This window comes from Thunnus maccoyii, chromosome 21, assembly GCF_910596095.1.
Source record: "Thunnus maccoyii chromosome 21, fThuMac1.1, whole genome shotgun sequence".
NCBI lineage: Eukaryota > Metazoa > Chordata > Actinopteri > Scombriformes > Scombridae > Thunnus > Thunnus maccoyii.
In genome coordinates this window covers 11,733,638-11,743,806 of record NC_056553.1, presented here as the reverse complement: position 1 = coordinate 11,743,806, position 10,169 = coordinate 11,733,638, and the positions used below count along the sequence as shown (strand labels likewise).

The 10,169-nt window shown below is 40.6% G+C and overlaps 1 long non-coding RNA gene across 1 annotated transcript in view; it reads right to left on the bottom strand.

Annotated features, from left to right (window-relative positions):
• LOC121887785 overlaps positions 1 to 10,169 on the bottom strand; it is a 309,423-nt gene that overhangs the window by 53,076 nt on the left and 246,178 nt on the right. The window lies entirely within an intron of this gene.

The following is a 10,169-nucleotide window of genomic DNA, read 5'->3' as shown; positions in this document are numbered from 1 at the left end:
ACTCTGCATCTCCCTCCAAACCCAGACATAATCGTGGGGGAGGAAGAGTTCCCCAAAAAGAGAGTGCCTGGGCCATCTTTGTGGGCAGCTTTGCCATGGCGACAGATGTTGTAATTGCCAACTGATGGATCACTTGTCAAGGACGTCATTAGGATTTTGGTGGCCAGATCCATTGGAAGAGGAGAAGGGGTTAAAAGAATGACTGGGAAAAGATGGAGCTGGCTTAGGCGGTAATGGATGGGAGACCAGGTCACATACATCAGCCTTTCGACTGCAGCCATGGAGATTAATAATGTGATTGGCCACGCGTCAGAGGAGACACCATCAAGGATAAAAGAGTCTCTACTTCGGCCTCCTTGTGATGGTCCACGGTTTTCTATAAAGCATCTAAAGGTTTTTGTTGATAAATGGTCCCACAAATTCTTAACTGTTCATAATTCAAAGTTCACTTAGATTGAATAGAAAATAGAAAATATTTATGTCTCCAAAGTATAATTCCTTCATCCCAATTTAAACTGTCTAAACTCTGGGGTCCTTTCACAGAGCAGGATAAGGCGTCTGAGGGGCCCGATCCAGAGAGAGGCGCTATTCTCTGGTGGCACATTCAAGGTCATTTAGGCAAGTGTCCCCTACTTCTACACAGTGTCACTCTGCACCAAAGTAAATTGTCAGTTTGTTTATACGTGTCATTTGATTGTCTAAGGCACCCCCCCCTCCACCCCCACCCCCCTCAAATGCACACACACCCACGCACACACATAAGCACACACCAAAAGCTCCCCAGAGGTCAATTAGGACAGACAAGGGGCTTTCAAACAAAGGGTGCTTGTGGCCCAGAGCAGCCAAGGGAACCACATAATTAACAGTTATAAAGTACTTTACTCTGTTAATTTAATTAGTTAATCCTTTTATCAGTAATGCTTTGTTGAAGGGAGTCATTACAGGGCTCCTCTTCCCGTGTCACACATGGACCAGGGCTCCTCTTTCCAGTGTCAGGGATGAATGGCTGGTAATGGAGATTCAGAAGTGATCTGATGTGCGATGGCTACAAAGACGCTCAGTGTGCAGTGTGATACATCTGAGGTTTGTAGGCTTGCGGAATAATGACATCAAGAAAACTTTGCCATATGTTAATCCTCCTCATTAACCTGGAATCTTGGCCTCGGTAAGGTGTAGGGATGCTACGGTGAATTAATGTTTGAAACGATTTGGTTATTTTACTTTTGATTGGACAACCACTCAACAAGAAAAGAGACATGTACAGATCAAATAAATATGAGCATTTGGTTCTTCGTCTCTGATCAAACAGAGATGTTTGAAGTCAAGCGATCATTTTCATGTGCTGCCAAGACTCATTCCTTTGTCCCTTTTTGGAACACCACCCCCTTTGCCCAAAACCCATATCTGTCTTTTTGCACTCCAGAAATTATTCAAATGAGCCGAGCTTGCCATCACATTTATTTTACAGCACCACTTGAAGCATTAACAATAACGTGCATGTAATCCTATGTGATGTAGCCGCACATGGTGTCACCTCTTTTCAGGTGCAGCACCTTTGAACATCAAATCCCCGGGTTCAGGGGGAGCCACTAGACAGACGCCCTCCGGCCCTCGCCTCGCTGTACTTACATGAACATTAACTCACTCCTAAGGTTGGAAACATGGCAATTCAACTTCAGATCACTCCCAGAAATATGCACAGGAAAAAAAAAATCATCAAAAGGCTCTGTGTGTGCCTGCCATCACTCCCCATTTCATATTAAAGTGGTACACAAGGTCCTGCTGATTGCTACAAGCCTTACAGTCACAGCATAACACCATTACAGATGAATATGTTGGGCTAAAGATGGATTTCACAGCAACTGTGTGTAAATATTCTGACACACAGTTTGTAACACCTTCATATTTGCTATGGTACATTTTATTGACAAACATAAGCAGTGAATGAGCTACTATTTCTTCCTGTTGCACATTCACACATCACTCACTAATTTCTATTTTAAGATACTGCATTTGTTCAGTATCTGTATCAAGATGGGTTATAATTGCTCTAGGATGTTTTGTGGCACAGTAGGTCAGTGCCAAGAAAAACAGTGAAGAGTTTGCAATCAAACAAAAAAACTCCTCATCTGACCAGATGGCTGATTGTTTACTTGTGTTGAGAAAAAAAAAAAAAGCATATCTCTGATTGCAATCACTCTCAACCATCGCAGCTTCATTAGGCAGAGTTGGAAATCATGATGATGTAGATGCGGAAACACCTGTTAGTTACCATGTTAATGTTAATCTGGACCATGAGCATCTTCCCGACATGTCAAAATGAACTCTGCTCTGCAGACCTTTCATTCTAACACTGGAGAATTAGCCCCTGGTTAATTAAATGCACCTGCTTCACCCCCCCCCCCCCCCCAACACCCTCCAGCCTTTTATTTACAAGTTAACAAAATTGAAGAACGCAAAAAAAAAAATCTTGTGTTTTCCTTCAACTATTGTCCTCATCACCAGGGTTCTGTGTAAATAATACACAATGACTCAAACAAAATTACTTGCTCGCGGTACAAGACAGAGTTCTGAATTTTTAATAAAGCAATGCACACCTGAATAACACGAACCTTTATATCTTAATGTTTCATGTCCAGTTTGTGGGAAAATAGAACAATGAATCTGTCACACGAATACAAATAAAAAGGCCAGCAAATGATGAAATTATGAGAGAAGAGAGCACAATCTCTAATTGACAAATGTCTTATTGAATATTAGATGTTATATCTGAGGATTATTTACATTTGGTAATCTTACCAAATTGAAATTGTCCAAAACAGTGTAATCTGGAGCTATAGCTCACATAACTTCAGGCTATAGGATCAAGTTAACTCCCCCAACCATTGAAAAAATGGCTCCCTTATAACGTCTGGCAGTCTTTGATGGGGATTTGTGCCCAAATGAAAATGCATCCGAAATGAGCAGCCCTCTGCGGCCCCCACAGTGTGCAAAGATGGCATACAGCAATAATCTTAAAAAATGTAATTAAACACAGATAAGATTAATACAATCAGGGAGCGATGATTGAAAGATGCTGTTGTTGTGTAGGAGGGTGGTGAGGCCCCCGGGCCCCTGGGCCCCAAAACGAGGTGGCTAGCTGTGGGGAAGGGGGCCCTTCGCACTGGGATTAGCTTAGCCAGGTGGGGGAGCTTCGTGGTTGGAGCATTTAAATTAGCGGTGAGATGACAACCCCCATTAGGAGGGATTAAAGGCCTGCTGGCAGGCAGAAATGCACTGGCACTGGCAGGGGCATCCGTCACACAAAACCCAAGGCGATGTGGCACAAGTCAGTCACTCAGCAGCCGCTGTTGTTCAATCACAATCACATATGATGCTGTAATGCAATTTCATAAAATTTATATTAACTTTGGTATTCAATTCACTGGATATCCATGGTTTTTATAGCATGATATAATGAAAAAGGCTCTTTTGGTTTAACAAGCACAAGGTAAATATTAAAATTCATTGTCCATGTTCGCATAAAGATGCTGGATTTTGCTTTTTACTGTTTATATTTGTTCATAACAGTACAGGTGGTTGGTTCCACTGAAGAGGTTTATCACACAAGTGACATCAAGCCAAAGTTATTCTGACCGGATAGCAACTTTATTTGTCTTTTGAACTTGTTTGGTTCAGAAAACAATTTTTATTTTATTGTTTTTGTTAGGTTGTTTGTTTTTTTTTAATAGACCTGCCCTTTTCCATGGCTCTGTTTCAAATGTGGCTATAGCTATAGTAGACCAACTATGCTGCCCTCTCTTAAAGTTAATTCAAAAGGACAGCGCCCAGGTTCAGGGGTGAGATTGCACAGAAGCCCAATCACCATGGAGGTCCCTGCAGAGAATCTGTCTGTCGGTGGGATTGTGCAAACGTCAAAAAGCTGCAAGAGGAATTACTGGCTTACTGCCACCTGACAACGGCACTTTTTGTTCCTGATGCATTCCCAAGTTCTGAAGGCAGAGGAAAACAAAACAAAAACCAGCAATCCGATTAAAACAATCTCCTTGAGTCCTGATTAACATACATTTACATGAGAATAGCCCTCTGTGATTAAACAGTGGTAGGTGAGTCCAGCGCCCTATGTGGTGCTATGGCCCCTCAGAAGGAGGCCCACAATGCACTGCACAGCGCTGCACGCCACGAGCGAGGAATCTTCCCTGCCTGGCTGGATCCAGGCTGTTTGGCCTGCGCTGCTCATCGTAAATGTGTCATCTCTCCCACGGCAGCTTACAAACAAGAACTTTTAAAGCCCACCACCTGCTGGAATAAGAACTGGGATCAGTATGGGATGAGTGGATCGTATCTCTATGCAAACTAACCGATGACAAGTTCCAGATAGACACAATAACAGCCGAGGGTAGAAACAAGAAACGCCAAGCTGCGTGGGACCCTCCCTCTAAAATGCACACTTAAAAAGCTAAGATTTATGATTTAGCATTTCATGGTCACAGTGATTTTCTTGTGTGATGAATATATAGACATCAGTGTTATGCCCTTGCCTTATTAGAGAGGTGAGGGCTTCAAAACAAACAATGACAGGCTCTGCAAGGGTGTCAGTAACAGCTTGAGATGGCGGAGAGGAAAAAAAAAAAAACGGAGATGATAAAAAAGCAACTGTAGACAGACAACGTCAGATGTCACTGTTTGGTATTTCTACAAAGCTCCAGAGAGAGGCTAGCCTGGAGCCATCGCAGTATTTGAGACAAATGAAGTGAGAGTGTGCAAGCTCCTGTGCCAACCTGGGCCTTCTCTCTTCCCCTACAGTATGCTGAGCTCTCCAGCGGGCAACAGGAAATCAAACAATTAGCAGGAGGGAAGTAAAAGGTCCTTTTTCGCCCTCTGGCACTTGTAAACATAGTAACAGTGTTTGGAAAATGCTGTCGTCATCATGCAAAGTTCTATTTTCAGCTGTATCCGGCATCGCTATCAACCACCACATCCTGACAAACAAAAAAAGGAATATATAGATTGCAAATGTGTAAAACTGCTTATTATTTATTCATTATTGGGGTAAAAAGCAAAATCCCTGAATAAAATTCCTAGATTTAATGAGAAATATAACAGTTTCCTTATTTGTAATTTGCAAGATGGGAATTAATTATTCATACATTTCATATAAATCCATAAACAAATTCCCATGTAAGTATATTTAATAAATACATTTAATAAGCCAGAAATGAATAAAGTCATTGCAAAGATTAGAAAGACTTCTCCCAGTTCTATTAATTATACTGTTCATACATTTCAACAGCAACATAATCTCTTAAAGTTTATCCTCTTCATCCCACAAACTCCAGTGCAGTAAAATAATAACTGGAATTAAAACAATTATATCAACAGGCTTCTAATGTACAGATTCAGTAGAGGTTTAAACATAATAAAAATTCACAAATGATGATTAAACACAAACAAGTTAGTAGCTTAAGCTGAATTGTTTATTGTACTTATACTCAGCCAACTGGGCATTGAGGCTACATTAAGAACTACACGAAGTGCCTTTAAAGCGTAGAGCAAGAACATGAATCTCCTCATATCGCAGCAGACTTCAACGTGCTCTCTAAGTGGAATTCTTAACTATGGGACCCCTTCACAGCGAGGAGTTTCTGTTTACATAAAAGAGCCGGCCAAGGTCTGGGACATTGCACTCGGGACTGGGGCATCCCAGTTCTCTGTCTAAATGGAACGGAGAAAAACATGGACGTTAATGTAAAAGCAGAAAACAAGGAATATGTGTTTTCTTACTGAGATGAAAGTTTCCAGGCTGGTTTGTTTTAAGTGAACTGAGAGCCACTGAAAATGTAGGACAATGTTCTTTTAATTTAATTTAATGTTTTCATATACAGTACATCTGTCTTAATTCCTTATTTTCATGTAGTTATGGTTGCTCTAACTGGATCAAATTGTGTTTAATTTCTCCTCTTCAAAAATTCTATTAATTAATTTATTGCATGAATGCAGTAAGTGACAAATATGCATAATTTATGTGTACCTATTAAATACATAACCTCTAAAATATTTAGTATTCTATATTATAATTAAAATTAATATTATAAAGCAAATTATAAAAAAGATGATATGACTGCCTGTAGGAATATCATAATTAACGGTCCTAGTAGAAAAATAATAACTTTGCAGAAATGGATTATTAACATCATTGTTGGTGCCTCTTAGTCTAAATGATATGTAGACCATTTAGAAAATATTCTTAACTTTTCGCTCCACTTTAAAATAAAAATAATAAATAGAAATCACCATCATAAAAGGTAATAAAGATAAACTTAAAAGTAAACTTTTGACTCTTTGAATAAGTGTCAGAAATGTATAATTTGTCTAACAGCTACCAGAGATTAATATGTGAAAAAGGACTTCCAAGTATTCATGAAGCAGTCTGTCTGTACAGTATTTAATGGGGTTTAAAGCTCATTTTAAATTAAGGTAGATTACTGGCCAAATGCATATGAGGAGGATTTGAATAATACATGTAAGAGTGAAGCTGATGGATATTGGCAGCATATCCTTACAGTTTTTGAACTGGTATTGAAAAAAGGATTAGAGGATGTACTGTATGTCCAGACATAAAGGCTAGAAGTACATTTGACTTTTTCTTTTCCTAAAAGGCTTTTAAACGACTGTATTGAAGCGCATTGACTCGTCCTAGCTGAATAGTTGCTGACCTTAGATGTCTTTCTGCAAAAAATGACAGGGGAGTCATTTGTTCAAAGACTGTGAATATGATTGGCAACTATATACTCTAAAATCTCTCAGTTAGCATATAAAAATATTTAAATTTAATCACGTATTGTGACACTTTGGTGAATGATTCATAGTGCTTGATTTTATATTGACATGTAAGACATGTATTGTAATAGTCAAAGTTGATCATTTGTGGTTTTATGTGCATAATTCTGTAATTAGTGACATCGCTCAAGATGCAAAATGACTTTTAAGACATATTTGAGAACACTGACTAAATACTAAAATTATGTTAATTTTCATTTCAAAGTAGCATTAATTGTTTTCTTTCCTTTTTGCAATTATTTTTCTCCTTTCTATTGTCATTCTGTCTTTTCATATAAAGCTGTGAGAGCACATACTACACAGAGTCCATAGAGCCACTGGAGTCCAATGTTGGCCTGACCTGTCCACATTTTCCCCAGCCTGTCTCTGTGCTCCCAACATCCCTCTAAGTACTGCTTTACACTCGGGCACCCTCTGGGGCTACTGGGGCCACTTTGATAGAGATGGATGCGCTGGTGCTCTACTGCCCTCCAATGGCAGCTGCCACGCACTCAGCGCCGCTCCACTCCACTCTGCCTGCCAGTGCTGGGCTGTTAGCGCTCAGCACTGAGAGGATGGACTGGAGACCAGGAGACTGACCAAAGCGGGCCAAAGGAGAAAGGCCTCCACACAGGAAAACTAGTTCAAGCAGATGATGCCATGTAGGAGAGTCATGTAGTGGAGGGCTGTGAACAGGTGTAAAGAAGCACGCTTGCATGATGGATGCTAAGACCTGCCACTGTTTCCTCCTGCATTCACAACTGGCGATGGTTATGGTTTAGAAAGCAATACAGTATGCCTTATTAATTTTTACCCTGTTACTCTCATCTCATTTGCACTTAAGCAAGAACACAAGCATACAAATATACTGTAAACACCCGTTCAAATACACAAATTCACATGCACGCACTCCACAAGAAAGCATGCACACGGAGCCACATATAGTTCATAAGAGAGATAAATGTAGACAGTGTGCTGAGGCCCAGATGGCTCAGTCACAATGGCAGTGCAGGGCAGCCTTTGATGGGTGTGAGTGATTGATTTCAGGCTTGACTGGCTCTGATAGAGTCACCTCAGGAGGCGCCTGGCAACCACAGGCCCACGCCAGAGCCTTTCGGCAAGAAACAAGATGGAGCTGAAATTCGCTGGATGCCCAGCAGCTTCATTCGCGTCCCCATAGAAGTCCAATACATTCTGGGTACTTACAACCACTGGAATTGGACAGATTTTGTCACTGGCTTCAGCTTTCAATGGCAAAGCGGTTTACAGTAGAGTAATTGGTCACTCAATATGTCACAGCATGCTACTCTCAACACAAAACATGTCTATTTTCAAGTATTTTTTTCTTCTTTTTTGAACTTTTTCACCCCTTTTTATTCTTTGTAGGGCGTAATTGCAGCTGTGAAATCATGATTAACTATCAAATCCAGAGATAAAGTACAATTCGTGACTAATGAAGACCTCACAAAAATAATTCTACTTTATTTTTATATCCATATGGCTTTTCCTTTGTTACTTTATGCTCTCTTGAAATGCTGTAATTTGCCCTGCATGAAGATATTGAGCGATAGCTGTAATGGAATATGACTGTCATCTTGGGGTGACATTTTCAGCACTGCCACTGTGCTGCGACTGACTCCGCTGAGCTCACTGGGCAGGAGGGCACCACGTTCACAAGGACATATTTGCCCTGGAGTCATCTCAGTTACCCGCTACACTATGACATGATTTGACAATCAATTAACCGTCGCTTGCTAAACAAGACCTCTCGATTCCAAACTACTGAAATGCAGTCGGCCAATGATATCAACATCAGGCTTATCTCAGCTGTCAGACACTGTCAGGGTGAACAAGGAAGTTTGGATTTAAAAAATAATAAACATAAAATGCTCCTATACGCACTATTGATTTTGAAGTTGCTGAGCCCAGACGATTGCACAAAAGTTTTGTTTTGAATTCAGTAATTTGCTTTTCTGCCAGCATCTAAAGCAGTGTTCACTCTATACAATGCACACATGTTTACTGAAGTATTTAAATGCTGCCATGAATGCTGGCGGGTCATGTCAAAGGTTGCTGAGAGGAATGTGCACTAAAACGTTGTATGAAAGTGAAAAATCAGTTTAAATTTGCAATTATGTTTGTATTTCTAATCACAGCACCTAATTGTTTTAACTAAATACATCACACTCTGATACACCATGGCAATAGCATTACCATGGTAATAATTACTACTGTGCTGACACTGACATCAGGCAGATACACTTTGCCTCATTTGAATAATTAACATCTTAAGAGCCACTGCTCTTACTCCTTTTCCCTTTTTTTTCTCTCTATCATCCTCCATTTCGGCTCCTAATTGTGAGTTTATTAAGGAAGGGATTGATGAGGTCTATGCATAATTTGCCAATTAATTCTACACATTTATAAAATTGCATCCTCATATAACACGTGCCACATTTATTTAAGATTAAAATTTAATATGTCTTGTTGCTTGTGACTGAGGAATTAATTTGTCTAAGGATATCCTCCAGCTATTCTGCAAGAATATAAATCATACTGTAGGTTGGTTTACAGTGAAATCTAAAAGTAACGGTTTCTTGTATCTAAAGATATGGATACATTTTAGTGAAGCCTTCCCTTAAACCAAACTGCTGTGAGGTCTGAACATCAAATGAAAAGGTATTTCAATTTGGAAAAAGAAATATAAAATATAAATGACAAATTGCAGCTCATGTGTTGACTTTTGTACTACATGGTAGACAGCCTAGGCACTGTAAATGTAAATGATATGTAAAACAACATATTGAAGAATCCATTTCAAAGGCCAACAAACATATCCAAACCTTATTTCAGCTGAGACCAACTGTCTTAACAGAGACATGTAAGAAAAGAGAAGGAGGGTATCATCGACACTCATGCAGCCACGGCTCCAAACAGACATATATCTAACTGGAGACAGAGGGGCGGGCAGAGAGGTGAGAGAGAGGGCAGGGCGGCTCTGCCCGCCTGGGGAGTTTGGCATGTGCCCTCCCTGGGCCTCCTGCAGACCTGGGGTCAAAGTAAATAAAGGGGCGATGTGGACCGCCTCTAGCAACCCCCTTACCAACCCCTTTTCCGCCCTTCATCCCACAGCCCAGTAACAGGAATCGGCCTCTTTATCCAGTGACCACGCCCTCCTGTAGCCATCCATACCTCCACTGCCACATGCCGCCTTTTCTACATTCTCCAGCTCCATGTCCAGACATGAGGCCAAGGCCTCTTCTCCACAGCTTGTAACAGCTCTGACACAGAAACACAGCCGGGTAGCTGCAGTATATGGGTTCTGGTGGTGGTGCAAACAGTGTCCCTCC